At 47.0% G+C, this 13,901-nt stretch overlaps 1 protein-coding gene across 1 annotated transcript in view; it reads right to left on the bottom strand.

Moving 5' to 3' along the window:
• Nucleotides 1-13,901, bottom strand: part of TMEM132B (transmembrane protein 132B) — a 229,698-nt gene that overhangs the window by 186,262 nt on the left and 29,535 nt on the right. The window lies entirely within an intron of this gene.

Consider the following 13,901-nt stretch of genomic DNA (forward strand, 5'->3'; position numbering starts at 1 on the left):
GATCACAGCAAACCTCTGAGTTTTGAGCCCAACTCCCTCCAATCACGACCCGGCACTAACGCAGCCGTGAGTCAGGTTTGGCCCTCGCCACTGGATTTTTAGGGGCTCTCAGCCCCCATCCCAGGGAATGAAACAAGTCCAGGCAGGTTTTCCGAACGGTGGCACATGCAAGAGGTGAGAGGTCTCTGAAAAACAGTCCACAGCCACCACAGAGGAGACTAATTCAACAGCTTTTGGCCACCTGTGGTCGGTACTAAACCCTTGAGAAACCCAACTCGTATTCACCATGGGCATCAGTCATGTTTGGAGAGTTAATCTGTTAAAATACAGCAAAGTGGTAAGTACTGAGAAGCATTATCCAAGCGACAAGTGCTTATGCATATTTTATGAAGGATCTTCAACCACAGTTCAATGTATCCAAGAATACTTCTGAAAAATGGCAGATTCTGGAGGGGATTTGGAGAGGAAATAACATATAGAATAGGAGGACAGATGTTGGTAATTTATGATGCAAAGGCCTTTACTGAAAAGTGCACATTTTGCTTAAGATTCTCTACAAATGTTATTTTAATGCTGATTTCCTCCTCTTTAGAATTTCACAAACTCTCCTCTGTCAGAACTTCAGCTTGGCTCAGAAGTTTAGCTTCCATCAAAAGCAGCATCTGTAACCAGCAATTAAACTGGGGCCTCAGCATTGTGCATGTTTTAAAAGCACATCCACTTTTTAACAATGCCACTTGGAAAAACATGCCTAAGCTGTACGTTGGGAATGTGAGAGCGCATTTTGCCCTCCTGCCTTCTGCTCCTGCCAGGGTTAGTGCGGCTTTTTGATCTGGGACTAAAACCAGAACAGCAACAGGGCAGGAGCCAGTGAGGTAGATGGTTCTGAATACCCAATGAGGCTGGAAAACCAAAGTGAGAATGATCACCTCTTGAAAAAAGGAGGGGAAAAAACAAATTAAAAAAAAAATAAATAAAGCCACACCACCAAACAGGATATACTGGCCCAAGTGCTTCACCAGTCACTCCCAATGCCTCATGCACCATCACACAACCTTGCTTTTCCTATTAACATTGAAAAGCATTTCAAAATGAGTCAGCTGGTTCTCGTCTCCTCCCTTCCCACTCTACCCCAAAAAGGTTTAAAATAAAAATGAGAAAGATGCGTCTCATGTCCCACATGCAAGAGCCTACACAGATGTTTTTTCTGCTTACCAGCCCCTCCACACGGAGGTGTGGTTTCATTGCTCCTCTGCAGCTCTCCAAAGACAAACACACGCTACGAAGCAGATTATTTCCTGCAAGCTTGCTACACTGCCAGGAGGGTCTATGAAATCCTCCTTGTACATAAATATCAGTTAAAAATAAAAAAGGAGAACCATGCGCTGACTTCTCCCTCTGGCATTCATTTCGGACACTGCTGGATCATGCTGAAGTGCAAATGAATGGCAGACATGGTCACGTGCAGATGCTGCACTGATAAACCTGACATCAACCCAGGACTTCCACTCGATCGCAGGGCAGCTTTTGCTCCTATATTGAGGTGGCATCATTACTTCACACAAGGCGGGACCCCGGAGAACAAGGCAAGGCAACCACGGATCCCCAGGGCATCATGGGCTGCACTGATTTCCTTGTACTGCACATAAAATCCATGGTGAAGGCAGGGAGAGAAGTTTCATAATTCAGTGGGAATCTCATGGATCATCCCAGCCCAAATGATTAATGACTGGCAGAGTTAAAAGCTGCTGGAAGCCAGATCCTGAAAAGGTGTGTGGAGCTAATTATAAGCAGTGCTGGCATCTGGGCTCACCGAAAACAAAGGGGACTTCTGCTTCTCCATCAGTGCTCCCTGGGGCTGTGCACGGTCCATCACCACGTGTCACAGTCACGGACACAAGCCCACCCCTGTGAAGGAGGCTCTGTGCACCCCCTGCACCCCACCGGCACCAGTTCAAAGCAGTGGCTGCTGCCCTAGTCCCCGTGCTGGGACGGGGCCACCAGCGGCCACCAGCCCTGGGCAGCGCCAGCACAGCCGCTGGGCAGCTCGGGCTGGTGCGAGCTCAGCAGTAACTCACACTCACATATTCCCACGGCGCTTTCGGAGAAGAGTGATTACCCTGCAGAACACTATCTCACCTGTCCCAAGCAGAATTTATTTACCTCTTTTTGTTTGTTTGTTTTAATCCGATAAGTTGAAATTTCAGAACACTTGTCTGCAAAAATACTGCATTACAAAGACATATAACAAATACCAATTGTTTATAGACTAGGTTATTTATTCCCACTGTATCTTCCTGCTTTTTACTGGCCACATCTTTTATCAGCAATAACCAAGTACCTTTCAAGTTGACGACCTGTTTGGTTTACAGCAGGAAGATGCTTCCAAGTGCTTTTCAAGCCTGTTCTTGCTGCACAGAATTCAAATAGCTCAATGAATGTCATTCTTGCAAAGTTGAGTTTTGATACAATCCACTTTTTTTTTTTTTAATCAATATTGTCTTAGGATGGTCTTCTTAAAGCCAAGCAAACTTTCCAAAATCAACAGTGACCCCTGCGCCAGAAACAAGACTCCCAGTCCAAATACTGTGCAAAATCATAGTGACTAAAAAGAATAATAAGCATAATCAAAGCCCAGATAATTTCGAGATGACAGGCCATTTCTAGTTAGCGCTAAAAGGAGCTGGGCTTCAAGGAAATGGGAAGAAACATCAGCTAATCAAGCAGGACAAAAGAAAACAGTTAGAGGTTGACTCGGGAGCAGCTTGCAGAGACTGCTGGGACCTGCAAGGGACACACACAGCTACGAGATGTCAAAGCGAGAGAACCAAGTCTGAAAAAACAGAGACCGCTTGTGTGCAAGGTAACAGAAGGAGCCTGAACGCTCAGAGCCGGACCCCAGACTTGCCCTGTCTGTTGAAGAACAGGGAAGATGGATTCACACGTCTGGAGGAATCACAGCAGTGGAGCGAAGCCAAGGGGCTCCACGGGGTGTGGGTCACTTCCCATCCCCAGGTACCACTGGGCAGGACTCTGCTCTTCACAGAATCACAGAGTGTCAGGGGCTGGAAGGGACCTCGGAAGCTCATCCAGCCCAATCCCCCCCCGGAGCAGGAGCACCCAGGTGAGGTTACACAGGAAGGTGTCCAGGCGGGTTGGAATGTCTGCAGAGAAGGAGACTCCACAGCCTCCCTGGGCAGCCTGTTCCAGTGTTCCGTCACCCTGACTGAGAAGAAGTTTCTTCTCAAATTTAAGTGGAACCTCTTGTGTTCCAGCTTGAACCCATTACCCCTTGTCTTACTGTTGGTTGTCACCGAGAAGAGCCTGGCTCCATCCTCCTGACACCCACCCTTTATATATTTATAAACATTAATGAGGTCACTCCTCAGTCTCCTCCAAGCTCAAGAGCCCCAGCTCCTCAGCCTTCTCCTCCTTCCCTTCCTCCTCCTCCCCCTCTGCCATCCCTCCATCTCCTCACCAGGGGTTGCTTCACATGGCTCTTCCCATCATTTATTTCCTTTTGATTGGGCCGATTCACGAGCAATAATCAGGCTTTTGTGTTTTAATGTTTTGATTGTACTCAGTCCCCCAAGCCCCCTCCAGGTTCACAGCAGTGACACCTTCCCTCCAGATTCCCTCTCCAAGAGCCTTCATTTCTCTCCCTAATTGAATTGTTGTCATGGAAATCATTCCTCCTCTCCACCTTACTGAAAGGCTTTAAAAAAAAATAAAATAAATAAAAAGCCCCCTGCTCCACCACTTTTCCAGCAATCAGCCACACCACATCTCCTCCCCGAGCACAGCACGGCAGCTCCGTCTGCCCGGCCCCAAAAGCCCACCCGTGCCCCCGCCGCCGTGAGCTGACCCCACCGGAACATATGGGCACCACCACAGTATATCATTTTAATACCTCATCAGGGTGATCACCGGATTTGCAACATCGCTTTCCTTCTCAGATGTGCAATAACCCTACAGCTCAGGAGCCATTAGCTGTCAATGCAGAGTGCAGCCACAGCCACCTGTTCTTCTCTGTCTGTGTATATGCATATATATAAATATAGATGTAAATGTGAGGTGTTTGCATTTTGTTTTGTTGGGTTTGGGTTTTTTTTAACGAAAAGTTTCTGCTTACATAACAGGCAGTAATTTTGCAGTCAAGAAAATTCAGTTTGTTTTTCCAGGCTGGAAAGTTAATCACTGAAAATCAGCCTTGATGAACTTCCAAGACAAAGGCTGCCTGGCTCCAGAAAGAGAGCAGGGTTGATCCGGCTCCAAAGAGAGAGGAAGAAATAATGGTGCTCAAAATATAATCCACCAGAATGCTGCACGGGGTGCCTGTGCCCAGGGACTGGCGGCTGGGGGGGCTGCAGGACTGGGGCAGAGTCCCCCCCAGCCATAACGGGGAGACCTCGGGGGCAGGGGAAGGGTGTGAGGAGGATGGAGTGACAGGCAGAAGCTGTCACGGACCGACCACAGCTCCCCCGTTCTCCATCACCTTGTGTTGCTCAGCGCATGGAGGAGATAGAGGAGCTGGGAATGAAGGAGCGAAGCGCAGGCAATAAAAAGCGTGTGGGTTATGCTCACAGCCAGCAGCGCATTCAAAGCAACGCCTGTGCCCAGACCTGGGGCATGTCAAAGCTCGAACCATCCAGAGAGACCCTCTGCAGACCAGAGCTGCACTCAGCAGCTGCGAAACCTGTCACGTTGGCTGAAAACCTGGACCAAGGCCAGCCAAAGAGGATGTTGATGTCTCATCAATACATCACACTGGAGTATGCAAAGCCAGAACCTTCAGCCCAACCCCAAACAAAACCACCAGGAGAAGACTCCTCAACTAACACAGAAAAATCACTCAACTCATAGTGGGGACAAGCAGCAAACCTCAGCCACCTTCTTCAAGTTTATGTGACTGATGCAGAGGCAAAAGCAGAGGTCAGTGTGAGGCCAAGGACAGCTTTCAGCAGTCCAAAATAGACAGGGTCTGCACAGAGAACCAGGATTAAAACATCCTAAATCCCAGAAAGGAAGACACGAGTAAGCATTCAGCCATGACTAATACCCCAAATATTCTCAAGATGGAAAACAAGAAATCTGCTCTGTGATCATTCACTGACAGAGACCCATAAAGCTACTAATTGGAATGGTGTTTACAGTCTATATTTCATTTCATTTGATGTTTTTATTCTGATCAGTTATTCTATCACCTGCAGAGAGCTAGTTAGCTGAATGCGAAGATGTCATTGGACTTAATCAAGTAAAGTGGCATTTCATAGAGGCAATTCAGCTAGCTCTGTCGTGCTCAGTGCTGTTACCCTGTTAATAACTTTTTTTAAAATTAAAGTTGAAAGCTAGGAAGAGTCAAGCTAGGTCAGCACTCAGAAGAGACACTTCCAAGAGAACGGGTGAGCTGCAGGAAAATTGCATATTACCGATCCTTTCTTCTGTACAAACACCCCAGCCGGACATCGCAGCTTCTGGAGGAGATATAAAGCAAGGTTCAGTGCTCCCGCGGTCCCGGGCATCTCCCAGGAGGAGCGACGCTCCTCCCAGCGCCTTCTCACACCGCGCCATCGAGCCTACCTGAATTGCTCTGAGACTTCAGACAAGATGGGAGGGGGTTTTTTCCTCCCTCCCTGCCAGGTCCTCGGGGGTCACAGTGTCTCCCCGTGCCCTGCGCCCCGCCGAGCCCTCCCCGGGGCTGCTGGAGCCGCAGCATCACTCCACACGCCTCCCCTGCACGGTGCCTTTTTATCATCACATCGCGCACTGGTTTTGTCCTGCTGATAGCCTACTGTAACCCCAGCTCCTTTTCCCGAAGCATTGCCCAGCCTGCTATTTCCCATCTGCAGCAATTCTTGCCCCAGGCTACCACTTGGCCCTTTTGTCCTTTTTTCCAGATCACCATTTCAATCTGTCCAAATTATTTTAAGAAAGTGTTCTGGTTCTTTTTTTTTCCCCCCAAGAATCTGCAGTCCCTCCCGACTTTATATCACCTGTCAGTTTAACAAACGTATTCTCCATTACCCAGATTGATAATGAAAATATTGAATAGATATGGACAGGAGCCAGCCCAGCAGAGCCTCACAGATTTTCTGGGAATCCAAGATAAATGGGCTGGTCCATAAAGCCTTGACTCATCTTTCCCCTCTGTTTTAAATACTGATACCACTTACACTGTTATCTTTCTTCCAGGCAACTTTCACCTGGCACACCAGCACCTTTCCCTGCTCAGCACCCTGGGGGCTGACAGATGCAAATACACTTCTGCTGTAGAACAAAAATTGTTGCTTTTTTCCCCACTTTAGCTTCCTAATCACAGCTAGCCAAGCTTGAAAATGCTATCCTGCATTATGCAATAACGCACTGAGAGCAGGGGGATTTTGCATTAACTGCGTGCTGTAATGAAAAGCATTTCCCCATTTTTGCTAAGAAAAAAAAACCAAAAAACACACACCACCCCACACAAAACCTCTGTCCTCTAAGAGATATTCACTTTTATCAGCCATTTGTTCTATTTTAGTCATTCTTCTACTAACAATATTTGTGACAAAAGGAGAGGAGAAACAGTTCAATTTGCAAAGAGCTGGGCTGTGTTCACCTCTACAAAAGCCATACACAGTTTTGCCCCAAATTTCACTAAAATAATAGTAAGGGCTGCTTCTCCAACTGAGGGGCGGGGGGTCCTTTTTTGAAGGGAAAAAAAATCCCCATTATTTAGTTATTCGAGTGGAGAAATATCGCTCTCTACAAGACAGAGTACTGAAATATTCTAAAATTAATAAACTGGTCTATTCGGTGCATTTTAAAATTAGAATTCATTTTTCAGAGAACCTGTATGCAAAGTTGCTGCCTGATGCAAATTAAAACAGTCATAAACACTTCAAAAACACGTTTATAATAGAAACGCTAACAAATCCTTAACTATCATGATAATGGCTTGCTAGGCAGCTCTATAATGTAAAACTAATCCTTAACATGTCTTAATTTTTTTTCCACTGGGTCATTTAATAATGTGATAACTCATTTCTTTCCTCTGCCTTCATCTCTCACATTGCCATGGAGACAATTGTGAATCAGATATAAATAAAAATACTCTAAAACTGTGGCACCACATGTTCTTTTGATCTGTTGCCAGCACAATTTTAAAATTACAGGAATTCACAGGAGCTCAATAATTAACAATTCGTTTGCTAAGAAATCACTTCTTTCTAGCCACTTTCCTGGTGATTTGCTAACTCAGGACTGCTCACAAACATGAGCAAAAAATTAAAAGTTCCGTATTTTCTAATACCTTCCTGGCGTTTCAATCAGCAGCTCGGAGGCAAACAATTCTTGCAGGCCAGAGCCCGACCAGCACTGCGTTTCCTTTCTCAGGCTCATCAGCCTCAGTGTCATTTCTCATGGGAATACGTTTTAAGGCAATTTTTAATTGTTTGAGCTCAGAACTTCCAAGGAAAAATAAAAGTATGCAGCGAATGAGTTTATTGCTGGCCTCTATTATCAGGAGTGTCAAAACGAGCACACGAATCCCCGCTTCTGTATTAGTTTGTTAAGTACACACGGCACTAGAGAGATTAAGATTAATTATGCATTAATGATCTTGACACCCCTTAATTGCTACCCACTGATAGAGGCCATAGTCCCTGATATTATCCACGTTCTCAGAAATCCCGATGCAAAACTCTGCTCTGTGACAACCCGGCCATGGATTTGCACAGGGGCCGGTCTGGGCCAGCGGTTTTTTTAGCCTGAATCGGATCCTTGCAGAGGGGCTCGTGGTCTCCAGCAACTCCAGCGCTCGCAACACCTTGTCACTGTCATCATACATCACCTACAATAATTCTATTATAGCCCTCGAGCTTCACAATTAAGGACTTAAAGAACTCCACTGCACGCTTGAAGTTTTGAAGGCGGGGAAGAACTCGGTCTCAGGTTTTACAAAGGCTCTTATGCAACTCCAAAAATTTTTATTTGCAGTTACATAAGCCCCTCAGTTAAGCAGCATTATCGTACCATTTAAGCAGTATTCACTCAGCCCCACCAGGAGCCCAGCCCAGCATCCCAAGAGGAGATGTGTTTCTCTGGACAACGTTTTCCATCTTCCGCTGCCTTAGAAGCAGAAGGGTCAGCGCGGGCTGACCAAGTTATTAATCATTGCCACGTCTCTTCCACTGAAACACACGGGCTGCGCCTCGACAAACACCTCTGTGCGTCACAGGGAAATCTCACGCATACGAGGTCTTGTAAAAAAGCCCCCAGCTCTAATAACTATTTTGTCCAAAAGGATTCAAAGTGATTCAAGAGCTCAACTCTGACTCTCAGAGCAACATAAGCACCTAAGGAGTTTAAATAATAACGAGGACTCAGTGGATCAGAGCTTGCCTTCTCAATGTAATTCCCGCTGTAACAGCTAATTATAATTACTGATAGAGCAGGTACGGCTTGATACCAGCCCCATCCCTTTGCTGACTTACAATGATCTGCTTCTAGAGCAGACTAAAGGAAGGGAAAAAAAGGAAAAAAGAGGTCACTCTTTCCCACATGAGAGCTGCTTAGGGCTGGTCCGTGGGGAAATAACACGTGTCGACCGGCCCCACCAGCCTCAACAGCAGCTGCTCCAGCTTCAGCTCAGCCTTCTCCTCCTCTAGGAATCCACAGGTGGACGAATCCACCGGGCAATGCTTTCAGAAACAGGACATCGATGCGCTTGAGGCATTTGCCCTTCCTCTGTCTGCACACACAGGGCAATGGCATTCAAACCGCGCTTCGAATCCAAACTCTGAATAAATAGAATAGATACTAATTGGATGAAACCTAAAAGGGAACCTATGGCTGGTGACCAGCATGGAAAGATAAACACAAAGCACCAGTTTTGTATAAGGTGAATTCAGTCTCTTGTGCCTCCCTGCCACTAGCTCCTGGTATTTTGTGAAGCAAAGCAAGCTGGTGTATTAGTGGGAGACACGAATAACCCCAAAATGCAGGAAAACTGCATGGTGCTCAGTTCTGCACAGTGGATAACACCAGCCCCACCACCAGCAAGGACAGACGGACCTGCCACACACGGACACACAACCTTCTGAATCCTGGGAAAGGCCAAATAGCCCTGGGAGGTGCAGGAGGACGAAACTCAGCTGACATGGGAAAAAAACCCAAACACTCAGGGACAGAAGGGGCTCTTCCTCACTTTTTGCATAATTTGACCTACATTACGTGCTCACACCAAGCAGTCAGGAGTAGATTTGGGGAAAATAAGTTAGTACAGGGGCTTTAGCCTCCTGCACAGCTCCTCTAGAGAAAAGCTGCACAACTTCCATATCTCTTAATGGACAGACTTTTGCCTACTGCCTATGTCCAATTCCTCCCTTTCATCTGGCTCAGCAGCCTAAAAATAAGGTTAAAATATAAACATTGACACCCATATCACAAAGAGAGTCGAGGCAGGAGGGGAGTTTTAGTTGAGGCAGAGGGCTTAATCCACAAAATAGTTCTGATGTTTTGTCATAACTTGCTGAAAAATTCTTCAACACCTACAGCCTGGCTAAGGCATTTGAAAACACAGATGAGCTTCTGATCGATGCACAGCCTATCCTCGGGACAAAAGCATGGCATAACGGTGCCACGTTACACACCCACTACCCCAGCCGAAGGTCCATGATTTTCCTGAAGACCAGGCTGTACGACACCCTGGTGCGCAGGGCTCTCGATCAGACTGAAAATACCTCCGTTACAGAATGAAGCAGTCTGGTGACCTGACCCTCTCACTAATGGGCAGGGCTGGCACCACTTGTTCTCAAGTCCCATCTCTGGTCCCACCGGCTGCAACTGTTGAGCTTGTAACCGGCTTAGAGAGGAGAAAACCCAATGGAGAAATGCACTGAGAGCTTTGGGGAGACACCTCAGTCCTCAGAGACAGACAGGGGTGCTACAATAAAGGCTAAGTCAACAGGTAAGGCAGATGTGCACGGACGTCTTCCGCTAACCAAACCCCCTCTTCCCCCGTTATTCCTCATTCCTACAGTATGCTTTGAAAATGGTTACGTAGAATTAGGCTCTAACTGGGGAGTCACCGTGCGTGGATGCACCTACAGGAAAGGGAGGGAGGGAATACGCAACGACCCGCTCCAAGATCCACCATCGCACCACGAGGAACCCATAAGACACTGGAGAGGACTCCGGGATGGAACTAACACAGATCCGAAGGCAAACAGAGCGCAGAGCTTGCCTGGGTGGGAGAGTTTCAACAGTAGTGCTGGCTTAACGTGCTCCACCAGAACAGCTTTGGGGGAGGGCTGGTGGCACCTCCCAGCCCTGCTGCTCACCCCGTTATTGCCGGCGCTGCCTGTCCGGTGGTCACCCGGGCTGGGAAACCAGGAGGTCTGGTGGTCACCCAGCAGCAGGGCGGTCCGTGGCCGGGCAGCGGGAGAGGAGACGGCCGGAGCGGTCCCAGCTCCGTCTGGCTTCGGAGACAACCAGGCAGGAGTTACGATGGCAGCCTAATTTTGCAAACGTTCTCTCTACTTTATGACTGGAGAATTGAGACGCGCACAGACGAAGAGTCCTCCGAAACTCAAAGCCCAGCCACCGCGCAAAACTGAATACAGGTCTCTTGATCCCGGTCTTAATAACTTAACACACAAGAATGTCTCCTACTCTCCTCCATCCAAGTACCTCAGTAACCATTAAAGATTCAAAAGGGAGCAGGAAAGCTTACGCACCAATTAAATCGCGTTTCAGTAAAACATCATTTTTGTGAGGGATGCGCTGTGATACCCCATGTGCTCCTTCTGTGGGGTTCTGCTTTTCATCAGCTGCTGTAGCATGGAGTTAATGACACACCAGTTTCCACCCTTGTTAGGATTTTGCCGCCTGTGTCTGCTCACAACAGCTCCCCATATTTGTTAGTGGTTTGATAAAAAAGCGAAGGACTTGTGAAACTGGCCCCAAGCTCCACTCGGTGAACTGCGAATTAACTGTAAATATAATTAGAGCCATACCTCACACTCGGGACTGGCAGGAACAGGAGGTCTGCCCCAGAGCTCTTACTACAGCAGTACGCAAGTCCAGGGCTGATAAAAATAGCAGCCCCAGCTAAAAGAGCAGAATTAATTACATCAGCTGTTAAAACAAGTTACACAGAGCGGTTGTTCCTCTACTTCGAAATCAAGAGGAAATTCCTCAGTCCTTCCCAGACTGTTGGAAGAACGAACGATGGCTCGGAGCAGCCACAGTCCCATCGCACGGCATTATGGATTTCCAGGAGGTCTGGCTCCACAAAGTGCTGCTCAGTCACAGAGAAAAAAATTAAGCCAAAATTCCCTAAAACAGACACTCAAACTGATTTTCAAAAGTACCCATCTGCACCCTTTTAGAACAATCCAGCCCCCTGGTAAGATGATGAACATCACCATCGTGGGCGCCCACAGCCTCCTCATCAGACAGGGGTTCCCCCCCAGCAAGGGGACCGGTGCTCTCATAAGACAAGCAATAAGAGATGAGCAGGTCTGCAAGGGAAGGACCAAGAAAGGTGTGAGCTGTGACAGCTGAAACACCAAGATATTTTCAGGAAATTATGTATTGTTCACCCTGTTGGACTTGGGGGGAAGGCGATAACAGGTCAGCAAGGGCTGGAGGAGAACATAAGCAGCTTGAACTGAGTGCAGTAAAGATCAGGTGGAGTGAACCCAGAAGGGGATCCCTCAGGAAAACAGGGGCAACGACCACGAGTCAGAGTTTGGAAGACTTAGTCTGGGGCTTGGGAAGGTCTTTTCTCAGAGGGAGCACAGGAACAGGCCCCAGGGAGGGGAGGAATCCCCCTCCCCAGCCTGGGGATCGGCTCAGCAAAGCCACTGCTGCCCTGGCCTCTGGGCAACAGCTCCGCTCCGAGCAGGATGCTGGGCTGGAGAACTCCAGAAGATCCTTCCAGCCAACAACGTCGTGAGATTAAATTAGATGCATTTGGTAGGGGGAGGGACGCAGGAAAGCACAGGCCACGAAGAAGAGGACAAGGAGGAGGCCGAAACCCTGAGGATGACATGTTTTTCTACAAAAACAGCTTTTCTGTGAAAACAGTCTGATCTTCCGCAGGGCAAGAAGCTGACGGCTCCAACGGGGACACGCTCAGCTGGCGTGTGGACCCCTTCCCACTCAAGCCAAGGACGGAGGCTCGGGACCCTCGCCACGGGGAGGACCCGCACAGAGAGCGCCCCCCAACCCAACCGCATCCTCCATCGTCCCCGTCCCACGGCAGCGGCGTTTCCCAGCCCAGGGCTGCAGCGAGCGTGGGGCAGACCTCTGGGTATCGCAAACAAAACCGGGAGACCCTCCCCATCCACACATTTCTGACTTAAATCCATGACCGCAGAGGCAGGCAACACGCCATAAATTGAACGAAAGGCCTCGGAACATAATGTCTCCTTGTGTTGCCTTCTCCCATAAACAAGCAAGATTTATGCATTCCTGGGGCTATTAACAAGAGCCATTTGTCTTTATTTCTGCATGTAACTAATAGAGACATCAGCAACATTGATGAGCCTTGTGGGATTAATTACCAAAGCCGTTTTCAAGAGGGTATCTCTGGACTTGGTTTCCCTCATACTAAAGGAAACATCAAGCGTTTTTCAAAGCACAGGATGAAATTTCATTTAAGAGACCAATGGCCCATGCGAGTGCAATCATTACCAGGCTCAGACGCGGCCTAGCAAAAAATTACAAGTGTCCAAAAGGTTGACGACTTTCTCTAGTTTTCTTTAATTACTTCATTTTATAGTTATTAAAGCAGCACAGTGAATCAAATCCAACAAAGCCAAAAAAAATTTTTAAAAGCCAGCGGGTCCATGTGAGTCCACTCTGAATCGCTGATCGTCAGAACCACGGTGGTTCTTTTAGATATCCATTTCAAACCAGCCTGCAAGAACCTGGAATTCAGGACCATCTCTTTTCCAGAAAGGATCACACAAACCAGGGAAAAAAAAAAAAAAATAAAAAATCTAAAAATCCCCATAGTCTCACAATAGTCTCACATAGGGCCAGCAGGACTCAGTATCCTACAGTGTCATGTTTTCTACAGGTTCGCCTTCCTACTGAGAGCCCACACTGGGGCACAGAATAACCAAACAAGGGGTGGAAAGACACGGACAGATCGGAAATACTGGAGACAGTTTAAACTTTGGAAATATGAGCTTTCACCAAGACGACACAAACAGAAATGAGTCATTAACTTAATTCATTTTATGAAAAAGTTGAATAAAGGTTAATAGAAAATTAGTCATCTTTCCTTAGGTTTTTTTCCTACCCATCCTACATAATTTAATTAAAACCGTGCTATGGAGTTCCAGAGAATGACTAAAAATAACCTCTCATTTTCTATTAAACTCCTTAGGTTTGTACAAGAATTCCTATAGAACCTTATTAAATTTCTATTTACCTCTGCTACATTTCATTTCTTTTCTATACAACTTTTTCTTAAGTCCACAGGTATTCCAGGATGGGGGTGGCTTATTAAGTAAATATTCTTTCCTATTGTTGACAGTCCAAACTTTAGATTAATGTTAGATCAATGCAGGAGAACATCCACAGTGAAAAACACTCTTTAAAAAGCAACATTATTAGCTTTGCTTTTCTGAATGGGAGACAGAAAGACAGTCAAAAAGACCTTTTCTAGCTATCATTGCTGTAACTTAGCTGAAGACGACAGGAAAAAGGTTGGTACGGCTGTTGTTGGGGGGCGTTCCATCCTTCGTGGTATTTCAGTTTCGCAGTGGCACATGCATAATACAATCCATAGCAACTCAGTTGCTCTGCAGGCTTGCCGAAAGCTGAGAACATTTTTTTCCCCCAATTTTCTTATGTTGCTGTGGAGCTATAGTACGTGGCTGTGTAGCATCTATTAAAACAAGGCT

Source organism: Caloenas nicobarica, chromosome 16 (assembly GCF_036013445.1).
Source record: "Caloenas nicobarica isolate bCalNic1 chromosome 16, bCalNic1.hap1, whole genome shotgun sequence".
NCBI classification, from domain to species: domain Eukaryota; kingdom Metazoa; phylum Chordata; class Aves; order Columbiformes; family Columbidae; genus Caloenas; species Caloenas nicobarica.